This window comes from Trichomycterus rosablanca, chromosome 2 (genome assembly GCF_030014385.1).
Source record: "Trichomycterus rosablanca isolate fTriRos1 chromosome 2, fTriRos1.hap1, whole genome shotgun sequence".
NCBI classification, from domain to species: Eukaryota; Metazoa; Chordata; class Actinopteri; order Siluriformes; family Trichomycteridae; genus Trichomycterus; species Trichomycterus rosablanca.
In genome coordinates, this window is record NC_085989.1 from 31,043,687 (window position 1) to 31,054,564 (window position 10,878).

The following is a 10,878-nucleotide window of genomic DNA, read 5'->3' on the forward strand; positions in this document are numbered from 1 at the left end:
TCGTTTCCCACAGAGTCGACTCCTAGAGCCGATTCACTTGTTCTTGTTTTCTTTCTTTCTAACAGAAACAGAAGTGCCTTGTTTTATATCTTAGATACTCATAATACTGGTTGTTTTAATGGTTAAGCAGACATAAATATTGATTAATTAATTGGAGGCAAAACCACTCACTTACTTAAATAAACTTTTTAAAAAAACCCAGCTGAAATAGTTTATTTTGGGAAATATTTAATAGAGGTAATTAAAATAAAATGAAAATAATGTGAGTTGTGTCTGAATTAAGATGCACTTAAATTAACATTCCTTTTAGGAGGTAAATAAAGGTGCATTGTGTAAAATGTTAGATAGACCGAATCCCAAATACAGATATTCTCAGATGCGCCGCCACACCCAGCATCTACACCCTTCTGCGTCGTCATCTTCGATGGCTAGGACATGTTTGCAGGATGCAGGATGGCAGGATCCCCAAGGACCTTTTATATGGTGAACTGTCAACTGGCAAGAGAGCTCTAGGTCACCCCCAACTTCATTTTAAAGATGCTTGCAAACGAGACACGAAGGCCCTAGACATGGACATCAACAGTTGTGAAGAGCTTGCCCTGGATCGCTCTTGTTGGAGGCGTGAGCTAAACCAAAGACGAAGAGAAGCTCCAGCTGATGGCAGAAGAGAAAAGGGAGAAAAGATCAAGGGAGAAAAACAGTCAATCCATGTCTGTAGCCACTTCCTTCAGGTGCGATTGCTGTGGCAAGGACTGCCACTCCCGCATAGATCTGCATAGCCACACCAGAGATGCAACTGCAACAAGACATTTTATAACTCTCAGAGCGCAGAACCATAGTCAATTACGACTGACGGTTGCCAGCCCACTGGGTACATATGGAAAATGCTCTTGCAGACATGTTCACATCTTGAAAAAAGCCAGCCTGACTCAGCTTTATTGTCATTCAACCATGTACATGATAGAACGAAATACAGTTACCCAGGCCTCGGTGTGTGTGACATGAATAAAATAAGAATAATCTAAGATAAGTATAAAAAAGTACAAGTAAAAAGTATTTATATTTTAAAGTATTGCACAAAAAACTGCAGCAGCTTATGTTGTGCATGTGCCTATGTAGGGCAGTGATAGCTCAGTAGTTAAGGTACTGGACTAGTAAACAGAAGGTTGACGGTTCAAGCCCCGCCACCACCAAGTTGCCACTGTTGGGTCCCTGAGCAAGGCCCTTAACCCTCAATTGCTCATTGTGTTCAGCTCCTCATGCTAAATGCTAAAAATGTTAATGTAATGTTGCCTAAAGTGCGTAATTGCAAAAAGTATAGCAGCAACAAATCACGAGATTATGTGTTATAGAAGTACCATTAAAATATTTAGAATGTACCATTAAAATGATTTTAATTCGTTTGTGACAAGTCTACTAACCTGGGAGCAATTTGACTCATGAAGACTCGGCTGAGCCAATTGAACTGATTCACAGAAAGGATTCACATAACTAGCCTGCTCGGAGTGAAGGGCGGGGCTACTACGGGCGCCTTGACGCCACATTTACGCAGGAAGCTTCTTGACAGTTCAATAGGCGTGACAGTGACCGCGTTATGAAAATGATCGTCAGAGATAGAAGTTGTTTCTCAGTACCGAAAGAACTGGGAGCTTAGCTACGTGTTTAATAACCAATGTTTTGCGTAATCATTAGCCAGTGTTTTCTGACTGATTTTATTTAGCCCTTTGCTTGGAGATACTCCCATACATGATTTCTGTAACGGTTAAAGCTTATTCTGAGTAAAGTGTTAACACAGTGCTGTAGTTTTATGTAATAACCTGATTTGGCAAGATTCACCTTGGCAGAGCTGTTCGATTCAGGGTGTTTTGTTGGAAATTAATAAAGTTGATTCCTAGAGTCGACTCTACTAAATCATTTTCATGTTTCTTAATAGCAAAAAACTAAAACACATGCCAGGAATACAGTCTAGACCTTGTAAAAAAAACCCTAATGTTTATTGAATACAATAATTTTATTAAACGCAGTAAGGTAAAGCATTCATCTTCAGTTACCTGATTTATTCTGATCAGGGTCACAGTGGGTCTGCAGCCTACCTAAAAACACTAAGCCTCAACACATCCTGGAAAGGGCACCGGTCCGTTGCATTGAACACTTATTCACTCTTCCTTCATTCACAACTAGGGGTGATTGTAAGCTATCAGTCCAGATTTAAACAATAAAAGTACATAGAAGAAACGTACATGGATGGGGATGACATGCCAAACACTTTCCAAAAAGATTTACTCTCATTAGGATCAGGTTGTGTCCGTAGATTAATTAGACACATAGCAGCAATACATTCACATACATTCGTAGGCCGTCAATCCACCATGGGTCATTTTCTTACCCATCCACTCACACATAGGGACAAGTGAGTGAAAATTATTGCAGATGTTACCTCCAGGTAAAAGAAAGCAGACACAGTTGAAACTGGGCTTAACCCTCCAGTCTCCATGAGTAGGTGAAACCTAAAAACTTAAAGTACCTATACTATATTGCCATTGCTCCACTGTCCCAAGGCGTTCCCCAAGGCTCAGTGTTAGGTCCCCTTTTGTTTATTCTTTATATGCTCCCCCTTGGTGACATCATACGTCGGCATGGTTTACATTTCCACTGCTATGCTGATGATATTCAGCTTTACATCTCCTCCAAATCCATTAATACTGAACTTCACTCCACTCTGACAAATTGCATCACTGAAATGAAATTGTGGATGAAAGCTAATTTCCTCAAATTAAACTGTGAAAAATCAGATATGATCATCGTAGGTCCTACAACCCTGGCAAAAACCACAAAAAATTTTCAAATTACCATTGATAATGACACTTTGTCTCCGTCTTCTAACATCCGAAATCTTGGTGTAATTTTTGATAGCAACCTCTCTTTTGACCGCCATGTAAATCACATCACCAAAACTGCTTTCTTTCATCTAAAAAACATAGCACGTCTACGTCCATCACTCTCTTTTTCTGCCGCCGAAACCTTGATTCATGCTTTTATTACATCCAGAATTGATTATTGCAATAGCATCCTTTATGGTACATCTAACAAAATCCTAAAAAAACTTCAGTATATCCAGAATTCAGCTGCTCGCCTCCTTACTCATACTCGCTCCCGTGATCATATTACACCTGTTCTACAAAAACTTCATTGGCTTCCCGTTGCTCAACGCATTCAATTCAAAATTCTTCTATTCACTCACAAAGCTCTCCATAATCAGGCCCCATCCTACCTCACCGACCTGCTCCATCAGCACATTCCCTCCCGTAGCCTTCGCTCTTCTGAGGCTAACCTACTGTCCATACCCTCTAGGACCAAGCACCGGACCTGGGGTGACAGGGCCTTTTCCATAGCTGCTCCATCTTTATGGAATGCTCTCCCCAAACACCTACGAGATTGTCCTGACCTGTCCAAATTCAAGTCACTTCTCAAAACTCATCTATTCAGAGTGGCATTTAACTTGTAACAACACAAAATAAATGCTTTTATTTTTGCTATTCTTTTTAATAGTTTTTATACTTAGATCACGACAGAAATGTGAAGTCCTAGATCCTAAAACTTGTAAAGTTTTCAGTTTCCTGATTGCATGTAAATCTGTCCTGTTTCTGTCTAATTTTAAGAAATTGTTCTATATTTGTTGTTCTCTCTCATAATTTAGCTAATTTTTAATGAACTGTCTTACGCTGCTCTCTTTGTTTTTATTTTAATTATTCTTGATGTTGATGTACTATTTTGATTTTGTACTATGATTTGTATGGTGTATGTACGTATTTGTTTTGATTATTTGTCTTATGTAAAGCGTCTTTGAGTATCTTGAAAAGCGCTATATAAATAAAATGTATTATTATTATATGCCCAAAAGTATTTGGACACCTAACAATGATTGTTGGACATCTTCTTTCAAAAACAAATGATATTATCATAGCCTGACCTCTATGTGATCTTTTAAGCTATAACAACAGGCAAGAAGTATAACTTTGGAAATTTGTACCCATCTAGTCATAAGAGCATTTGTGTAAGAATGGGCAATGATATTGGTAAAAAAAAAAGCCTCATTCGATATTCCAGTTCATTCCAAAACTGTACAGGGGAGCTGAGGTCAGGGCTCTATGCAGGCCACTTGAGTTTCTTTAAATCAAGCTTTTCTTTAAACCAAGACCTTGCTTTGTGCACAGGGGCACATTAATGCTAGAACAAGAAGGGCCTTCCTAAACTGTTGCTAGAAAGTAAGAAGCATATAACTTTCTTTACAGAAATGATTTATTACACCTGCTAGCACTTGTTGTGGCTAAAACACAAAAATTCAAAAATTAGAAGGGGTGTCCCAATACTTTTGTCCATATAGTGTATGTCGACACAAGTACAGCTTTTCTAGATAGTAGAAGCAAGGCCTTAAGAACCGTGTTGTTGTGAGGCACACACTACTTATGTACCTTTAATTTAATGATTTTTAAAATATTATTTATGCAACTTTTATGAGGTCTGTTGTAACTGTCCATCAAACATGTTTTATTATGTAAAATAAATCAATCAGCTATTTAACCATGACATGTAAATAAATATTTGTTGTTCAGAAATGATCTATTAATCCCTCAGACAGGATTAGACTACAAATATGATTTTAGAAGAAGGAAAAGAAGTGGGAAAAACTAACAATTGATAGATCTATTTAGGCCTAGCTGAGTCATACATAGGTCAAGTGACTGGAAACAGTGAGTTACACATGACGTAGAAATAAACAAACAATCAAAAAGGTGGATCAAGCTTGACCTTTTACTGAATCATCTCAGACAATCCTAACTCACTAATAATCTATGCTGTCTTGTCTGTCTTAAATTATCATGTAAATCAAATGTAAGTCTAAATTTAAAGATGCCTTGAAAGAAGACCCAACCATACTAAACTGCAACCCAAAACACCTTACTTACAATTGCTTTCTGGTCTTGGCTGGTTTAAACTGGTTTAGCTAGTTGTCTCCTAGCCTAACAAGCAAAAACTCTTCTACAACCCTTACCAGGCTGGTTACCAGTTCTAACAGTTATATTGGCACAGGCTGTTTTTCTACAGGGTAAAGTGGGCACTAAACAGTGATTAAAGTTGATGATCAAACACTATAATAATTAAACATTACTAGCTAATGTATCTTCAGAATCAGAATTTCAGAATAAAACCGGACTGTGTCTTCTTTTATATATATAAAAAAATAAAATAAAAAATAATAAAAAAAAGATACAAATTCAAATTATATATATTTTCCCAGTTTCCCCCGAATTTTCTCCCCTAATCTAGTCGTGTCCAATTACCCTGAATGCGTCCTCTATACTGATTCGACCCTTCACCGCTGACTGAGGACGCCTCCCAACGGACATACAGTCAGTACAGACTGCATTTTTCACCTGCATGAGTCGAGTTCATACACCGATGGGCACTGTGTATGGAGGGCCACACCCCCATCAGCATTATTCCTCAGCCCTGTGCAGGCGCCATCAGTCAGCCAGCAGGGGCCGCAGTCGCACCAGTTATGAGGACCTATAACCCGTCTTTTTTACCCTCTAACTCTGAACAACAGCCAGTCGTTGTTCATGCAGCCGCCCAACCCAGTCGGAAGGCAGAGCTGAGATTCGATACAATGTATTCGGAACCCCAACTCTGGTGCGCTAGTGTACTTTACCGCTGCGCCACCTGAGCGGCCATGAAATTGTATCTTATATGAAACCGATCCACGGACCACCAATCAGCACAACAACAGGGGGCGACTAGGGGTCTTCTTTAATTTAACTCTTTACATTCCAACACAAATTGAATAGTCAGGTATTAAGGATTCACTTGCTTAGAATTGTATTTGTTCAAATGTTGATTTTATTATGAGTAGAGAAATTAGAACTGGTCATATAATATTTTATTTATTTTATCTTAGGCTTTTCTCTGAGAGTCTGCCCTGGCGGTTCCCCTCTGGTTAGCAGCATGGAAAATTTGTATCTCTCTAGCACTGGAGTTAAGAGGTGATGTTTCACAGCCTGAGCAAAACATATAGGAAAGAGATAATACTCCCCCTTGTGTTGCTTTGAACGAATAACACCGTTGAAAGTCAGCCGTTGTTGCCCTTTAATTTGCCACAATTATACCACCAAATTAAGGGATTTAGAAATAAGGAAATAAAAAAAACTTTTATAAATACAATATGATTTGAACGTCTGCTACGCCTGCAGATTTGCCCACCCTATTTGTTTTTATGACAAATCGGTGGTTAAAAGACTTGCATAAAGAAAAATGTAAATACAGTAAATAACTTTATATAAATAAATAGCTTTAATTATAATGATACAACCTAATCAAGAAAATTAGTAATTAGGAAAATAAAATAGCTTTTATAAATACAATGGCATTAATAATAAAATAGCTTTTTTGGTACCATACAAGCTTTGAGAAAAAAAGTCATTTAGTTTTTCAGATACCCAACGTTTTATTGCATTTACAGACAGAAAAGGTAGTTGTGTGTTTTGTGTGCATACACAGCAAATGCTGGCATCTGTTGCACTATTAATGCAATGCTGTATTTAATACAGCTGATTCACCTACTGACATGGCTTGGACATGTGTGTTAAAACAGTACATTTTACTTAAATGGAACCATACATCTCAAGTTACAAACAGCAAATGGCCATTAAACAAATCATGAATAGTCAAAAGTCACCACTGTCTATTACTGACTTTATGTATTAGGGTAAAAAAATTATCATATGAATTGTATGTGTTTAACTTTGAGGCAACAATTATTAGAAGTCCTTTTATTGAGTAAAAAATTAATGCCTATGAATCAGATGCATTAAGGTCCACATACCTCAATGAGTAAATGTTTAAATGAGGATGATTGTTCCCAATCAGAACAGTAATGAACTTTTTCCTAAACCAACAATTTAAATGTATTTCAAAGCTCCAGTTTTAAATGAAAAATAGATATAAATTGGCTCATATGTTAATTAGTCATGTAATGTTTCCTCTTTTGTTACAACTAAAAGCTATAACAAAACATACACCAGTCAGCCATAACATTTAAACCTCCTTGTTTCTACACTCTCTGTCCATTTTATCAGCTCCACTTACCATATTGAAGCACTTTGTAGTTCTACAATTACTGACTGTAGTCCATCTATTTCTTTGCATGCTTTGTTAGCCCCCTTTCACCCTGTTCTTCAATGGTCAGGACTCTCCCAGGACCACTACAGAGCAGGTATTATTTGGGTGGTGGATCATTCTCAGCACTGCAGTGACACTGACATGGTGGTGGTGTGTTAGTGTGTGTTGTGCTGGTATGAGTGGATAAGACACAGCAGCGCTGCTGGAGTTTTTAAACACCTCACTGTCCCTGCTGGACTGAGAATAGTCCACCAACCAAAAATATATCCAGCCAACAGCACCCCGTGGGCAGCGTCCTGTGACCACTGATGAAGGTCTAGAAGATGACCAACTCAAACAGCAGCAATAGATGAGTGATCATCTCTAACTTTACATCTACAAGGTGGACCAACTAGGTAAGAGTGTCTAATAAAGTGGACAGTAAGTGGACACCGTTTTTAAAAACTCCAGCAGCACTGCTGTGCCTGATCTACTCATACCAGCACAACACCTAAATAATACCTGCTCTGTGGTGGTCCTGTGGGGGTCCTGACCATTGAAGAACAGGGTGAAAGCAGGCTAAAAAAGTATGTAGAGAAATAGATGGACTACAATTAGTCATTGTAGAACTACAAAGTGCTTATATATGGTAGGTGGAGCTGATAAAATGGACAGTGAGTGTAGAAACAAGGAGGTGGTTTTAATGCTATGGCTGATTGGTGTATGACATTGTCCACACCAAAACACACATTCATATATTAGTGCCCCTCCATCATGTGCTACTTTTCTTTTCCATTCATATTTTAATTAACCCTTGATTAAGCTCTGGGCTATAGTCTGAACTGAAGTGTGAAGTGTGGCATGGAAAAACACCAGCAATTGTAATAAACTCCAGAATCTTTATTGATGTTGTATCAATATTATCAAGTACTGGTGATGTACAATAAGATAAAAAATGACATTTTTAATCAAAAGAGTGCATTTACTTAACACCTATTGCACATAATAAATGCAATAGTTACATAAACAACCACAACAAAAATATCAGCAAAATGTATAATCTGTAACATAATACATTAAAAATATAGAGAAAAAATATTCTGCAAGCAATGACATTATGCTAACTAAAATACTCTTAACTTCTCAATACTGTGAAATAGGCCTGTTACTGGTATGCATTATTTAAATGTATGTTTTTTGGGGCATTCTTGCTGATTGCTTACAACAAACTATCATTCATGTACAAATGGGATCAACTGTTTTTATCGTGTCCATAACAAATAACAGTTGTAAAACCAAAGTACTAGGAATCTTCTGCTTTACCATTAAATCATGAAACATGAAACTGTTATCAGTTTAACCAAATTCCTGAAAGTGGAAACAAAATGAAAATTGAGAGAATGCAGTCACCACATCGGTGTACACATATACAGTAAAAAGCAAAATATAAAGTCAATAATTTCAATTACATTTGCACATTTACACATTTTAGAATTAACATGGAATTTGATTATTGAACATTATGTACTATATATAAATAATTTAAAAGGTAATTACAAAATTCTGAATGTACAATCGACAAACTGTGCCATGATGTGGCAAGGATCTGTTTTGATTAGTGACATCAAATTGTAAAAGCAGAAAACTGGTTGAATGGTTCTATGAATTCTATGAAGTTGCAGCATATACTTGTCTTACAGTCAAAACTTATTTTAGCTTACAGGTATATCAATGATTTATATCACAAATAAGCACCACCAATGTTTTATTTTTTTTCTTTGTTTCTCAGTATATATACAGTTAACTTTAAAAGTTTGCAATCAACTGTATATCATTTGACGAATGAATTTGTGTTCACATTTATAGATCAGGCTTGCAATTGGTCTGGAGACTACCCAGAAACACTGGGTGCAGGAATAAGTCCTGGACAGGGCCCAATCTGTTTTTTTTTCATTCTTTCACTATCACAACCAAAATGGGTAAATATTGTATGGGAAGATCAAATTAGTGAAAATATCAAATGGCACCAGTTGAAGCTTTGCATCTTGTTAAATTAGCCTTATGCTTTATTGTTTATTTAATTTTTAACCAATTTTTGGAACTTATGTTTCATTAATTAATTATTAAAGTAAATGTACCTTTTCCATTTACATTAATACAACATGGGGATGGAAACCCTTTTCACTTAGTGATTTCACTTAGTGATTATTATTTGAAGCTTAAAATAATTCCATAAAATATTTTGAATTTAGTGCATTTCCTAAATGTGTTTATCTTTATAAAATAGCACAATCATTTAATTTTATATATTAAATTTTATAATTAGTTTTGACTGTTAAACTTTTGAACTCGAGTGACTTCTTTTAAATCTCGAAACTTGACAAAATACTTTAATTTCTGACTTTTGGTAACCTAATTTCTAAAAAAGGGACACAATATTAAGCCAACAAAAATATATTTTACGTTAAACACTCATTTATTATTGAAAATATTGGGTGATCACAAAGGCACTTAAAATGCTGCTGCTGCCTCATTAATATATATTTTAACATGTCTATATACTGTATTTGAATGACTTTATTCCTGAACTTAAATGCAAAAAAGGGGCATTTTGAACCTGGCCTGGTCATGAGCAATAAAAATTGAGATCATGCGATTGCCTATGACTATGAAAGACTAGAGAAAGAGTGGAAATTTCCTTGGTTGAAGCTTTGAACATTTGCATAGTAACTAATGGACAAACTATATATTTAATTTACTAGAGAAAGTTTAGTAAAGTGTAATACATGGCTAAATATACATTACTGAATTTTAAAAGGTGATTTATGTTTAGATATATGATTAACAATCCCCAAAGTAAATTTGAGAAATTATGAAGTGCAGACTTTATAAATAGAATAACTGCCAATATCACATCAAGTACAGCTTTTAATGTCATAATATCAACAGTGCTTAAGTTAAAGTTTACATATGTTCTACAGCCCAGCATACTTACACTCTTTATTATTTTAGCTGTCCATTATTTGCTAAAATATTGTCATAAAATGTATGCTAGCAATACAGGGAGAGATAATACTCATGAACATTAGTATTATTACACATTAGCTCAGTTTGCATTCAAAGTAAACATTTTGAATTGTCAAGTAATAGTCCCTCTAAAGCATTCCACTTCAAAGATACTGTAATATTCTTCAAGGATCAGATTCCACAAAATTAGGAAGATTAACAACATGTTGTGCTGCACATTATATCAAAGACATTATGTGAATTAAGGCACATAGACATTTAAGATACCTGAAATAAAATGACCAGGGTAATAAAAAGAAAACAAAACCCAATGTTTTTGACAGGTAATAAAATATGGAAATATAATAATGTCAGATGGCAGTAAAATGAAGACAGTTTGTATTTTATTTATCTGTGACTGCAGGTGGGGAAACAGACCCCACAAGAGTCAAAAATTTAATGATAATGATAAATGTTGGCAATGTGCAGTCACATGGGTAAAGCTGTTATTAATACACTGCCTGGTTCTTATAAACAATATTTCAAATTACAGTAATAATACAATAACAGCAACAACCATAATATAATCGTTATAATAAAATTATATGACTAAGGATATCAAAACACAAAGTAAAACAATAATCAAATCAAACATTTCAAAGAGATAACACATAGATACAGCATAAAATTTGATCTACTACTTTATTGTGTCTTCTT

At 35.8% G+C, this 10,878-nt stretch overlaps 1 long non-coding RNA gene across 2 annotated transcripts; it reads right to left on the bottom strand.

Moving 5' to 3' along the window:
* Positions 1-211: 211 nt before the first annotated feature.
* LOC134308736 (uncharacterized) lies at positions 212-1,453 on the bottom strand. Of its 2 annotated transcripts, none has more exons than XR_010010978.1 (2): positions 1,422-1,453; positions 212-654 (listed from the first exon to the last, which is right to left on the bottom strand). It is a non-coding gene; the product is annotated as an uncharacterized LOC134308736 (long non-coding RNA). The 2 variants fall into 2 exon arrangements; XR_010010972.1 differs by having other exon boundaries at positions 212-796.
* Between the last annotated feature and the right edge of the window lie 9,425 nt (positions 1,454-10,878).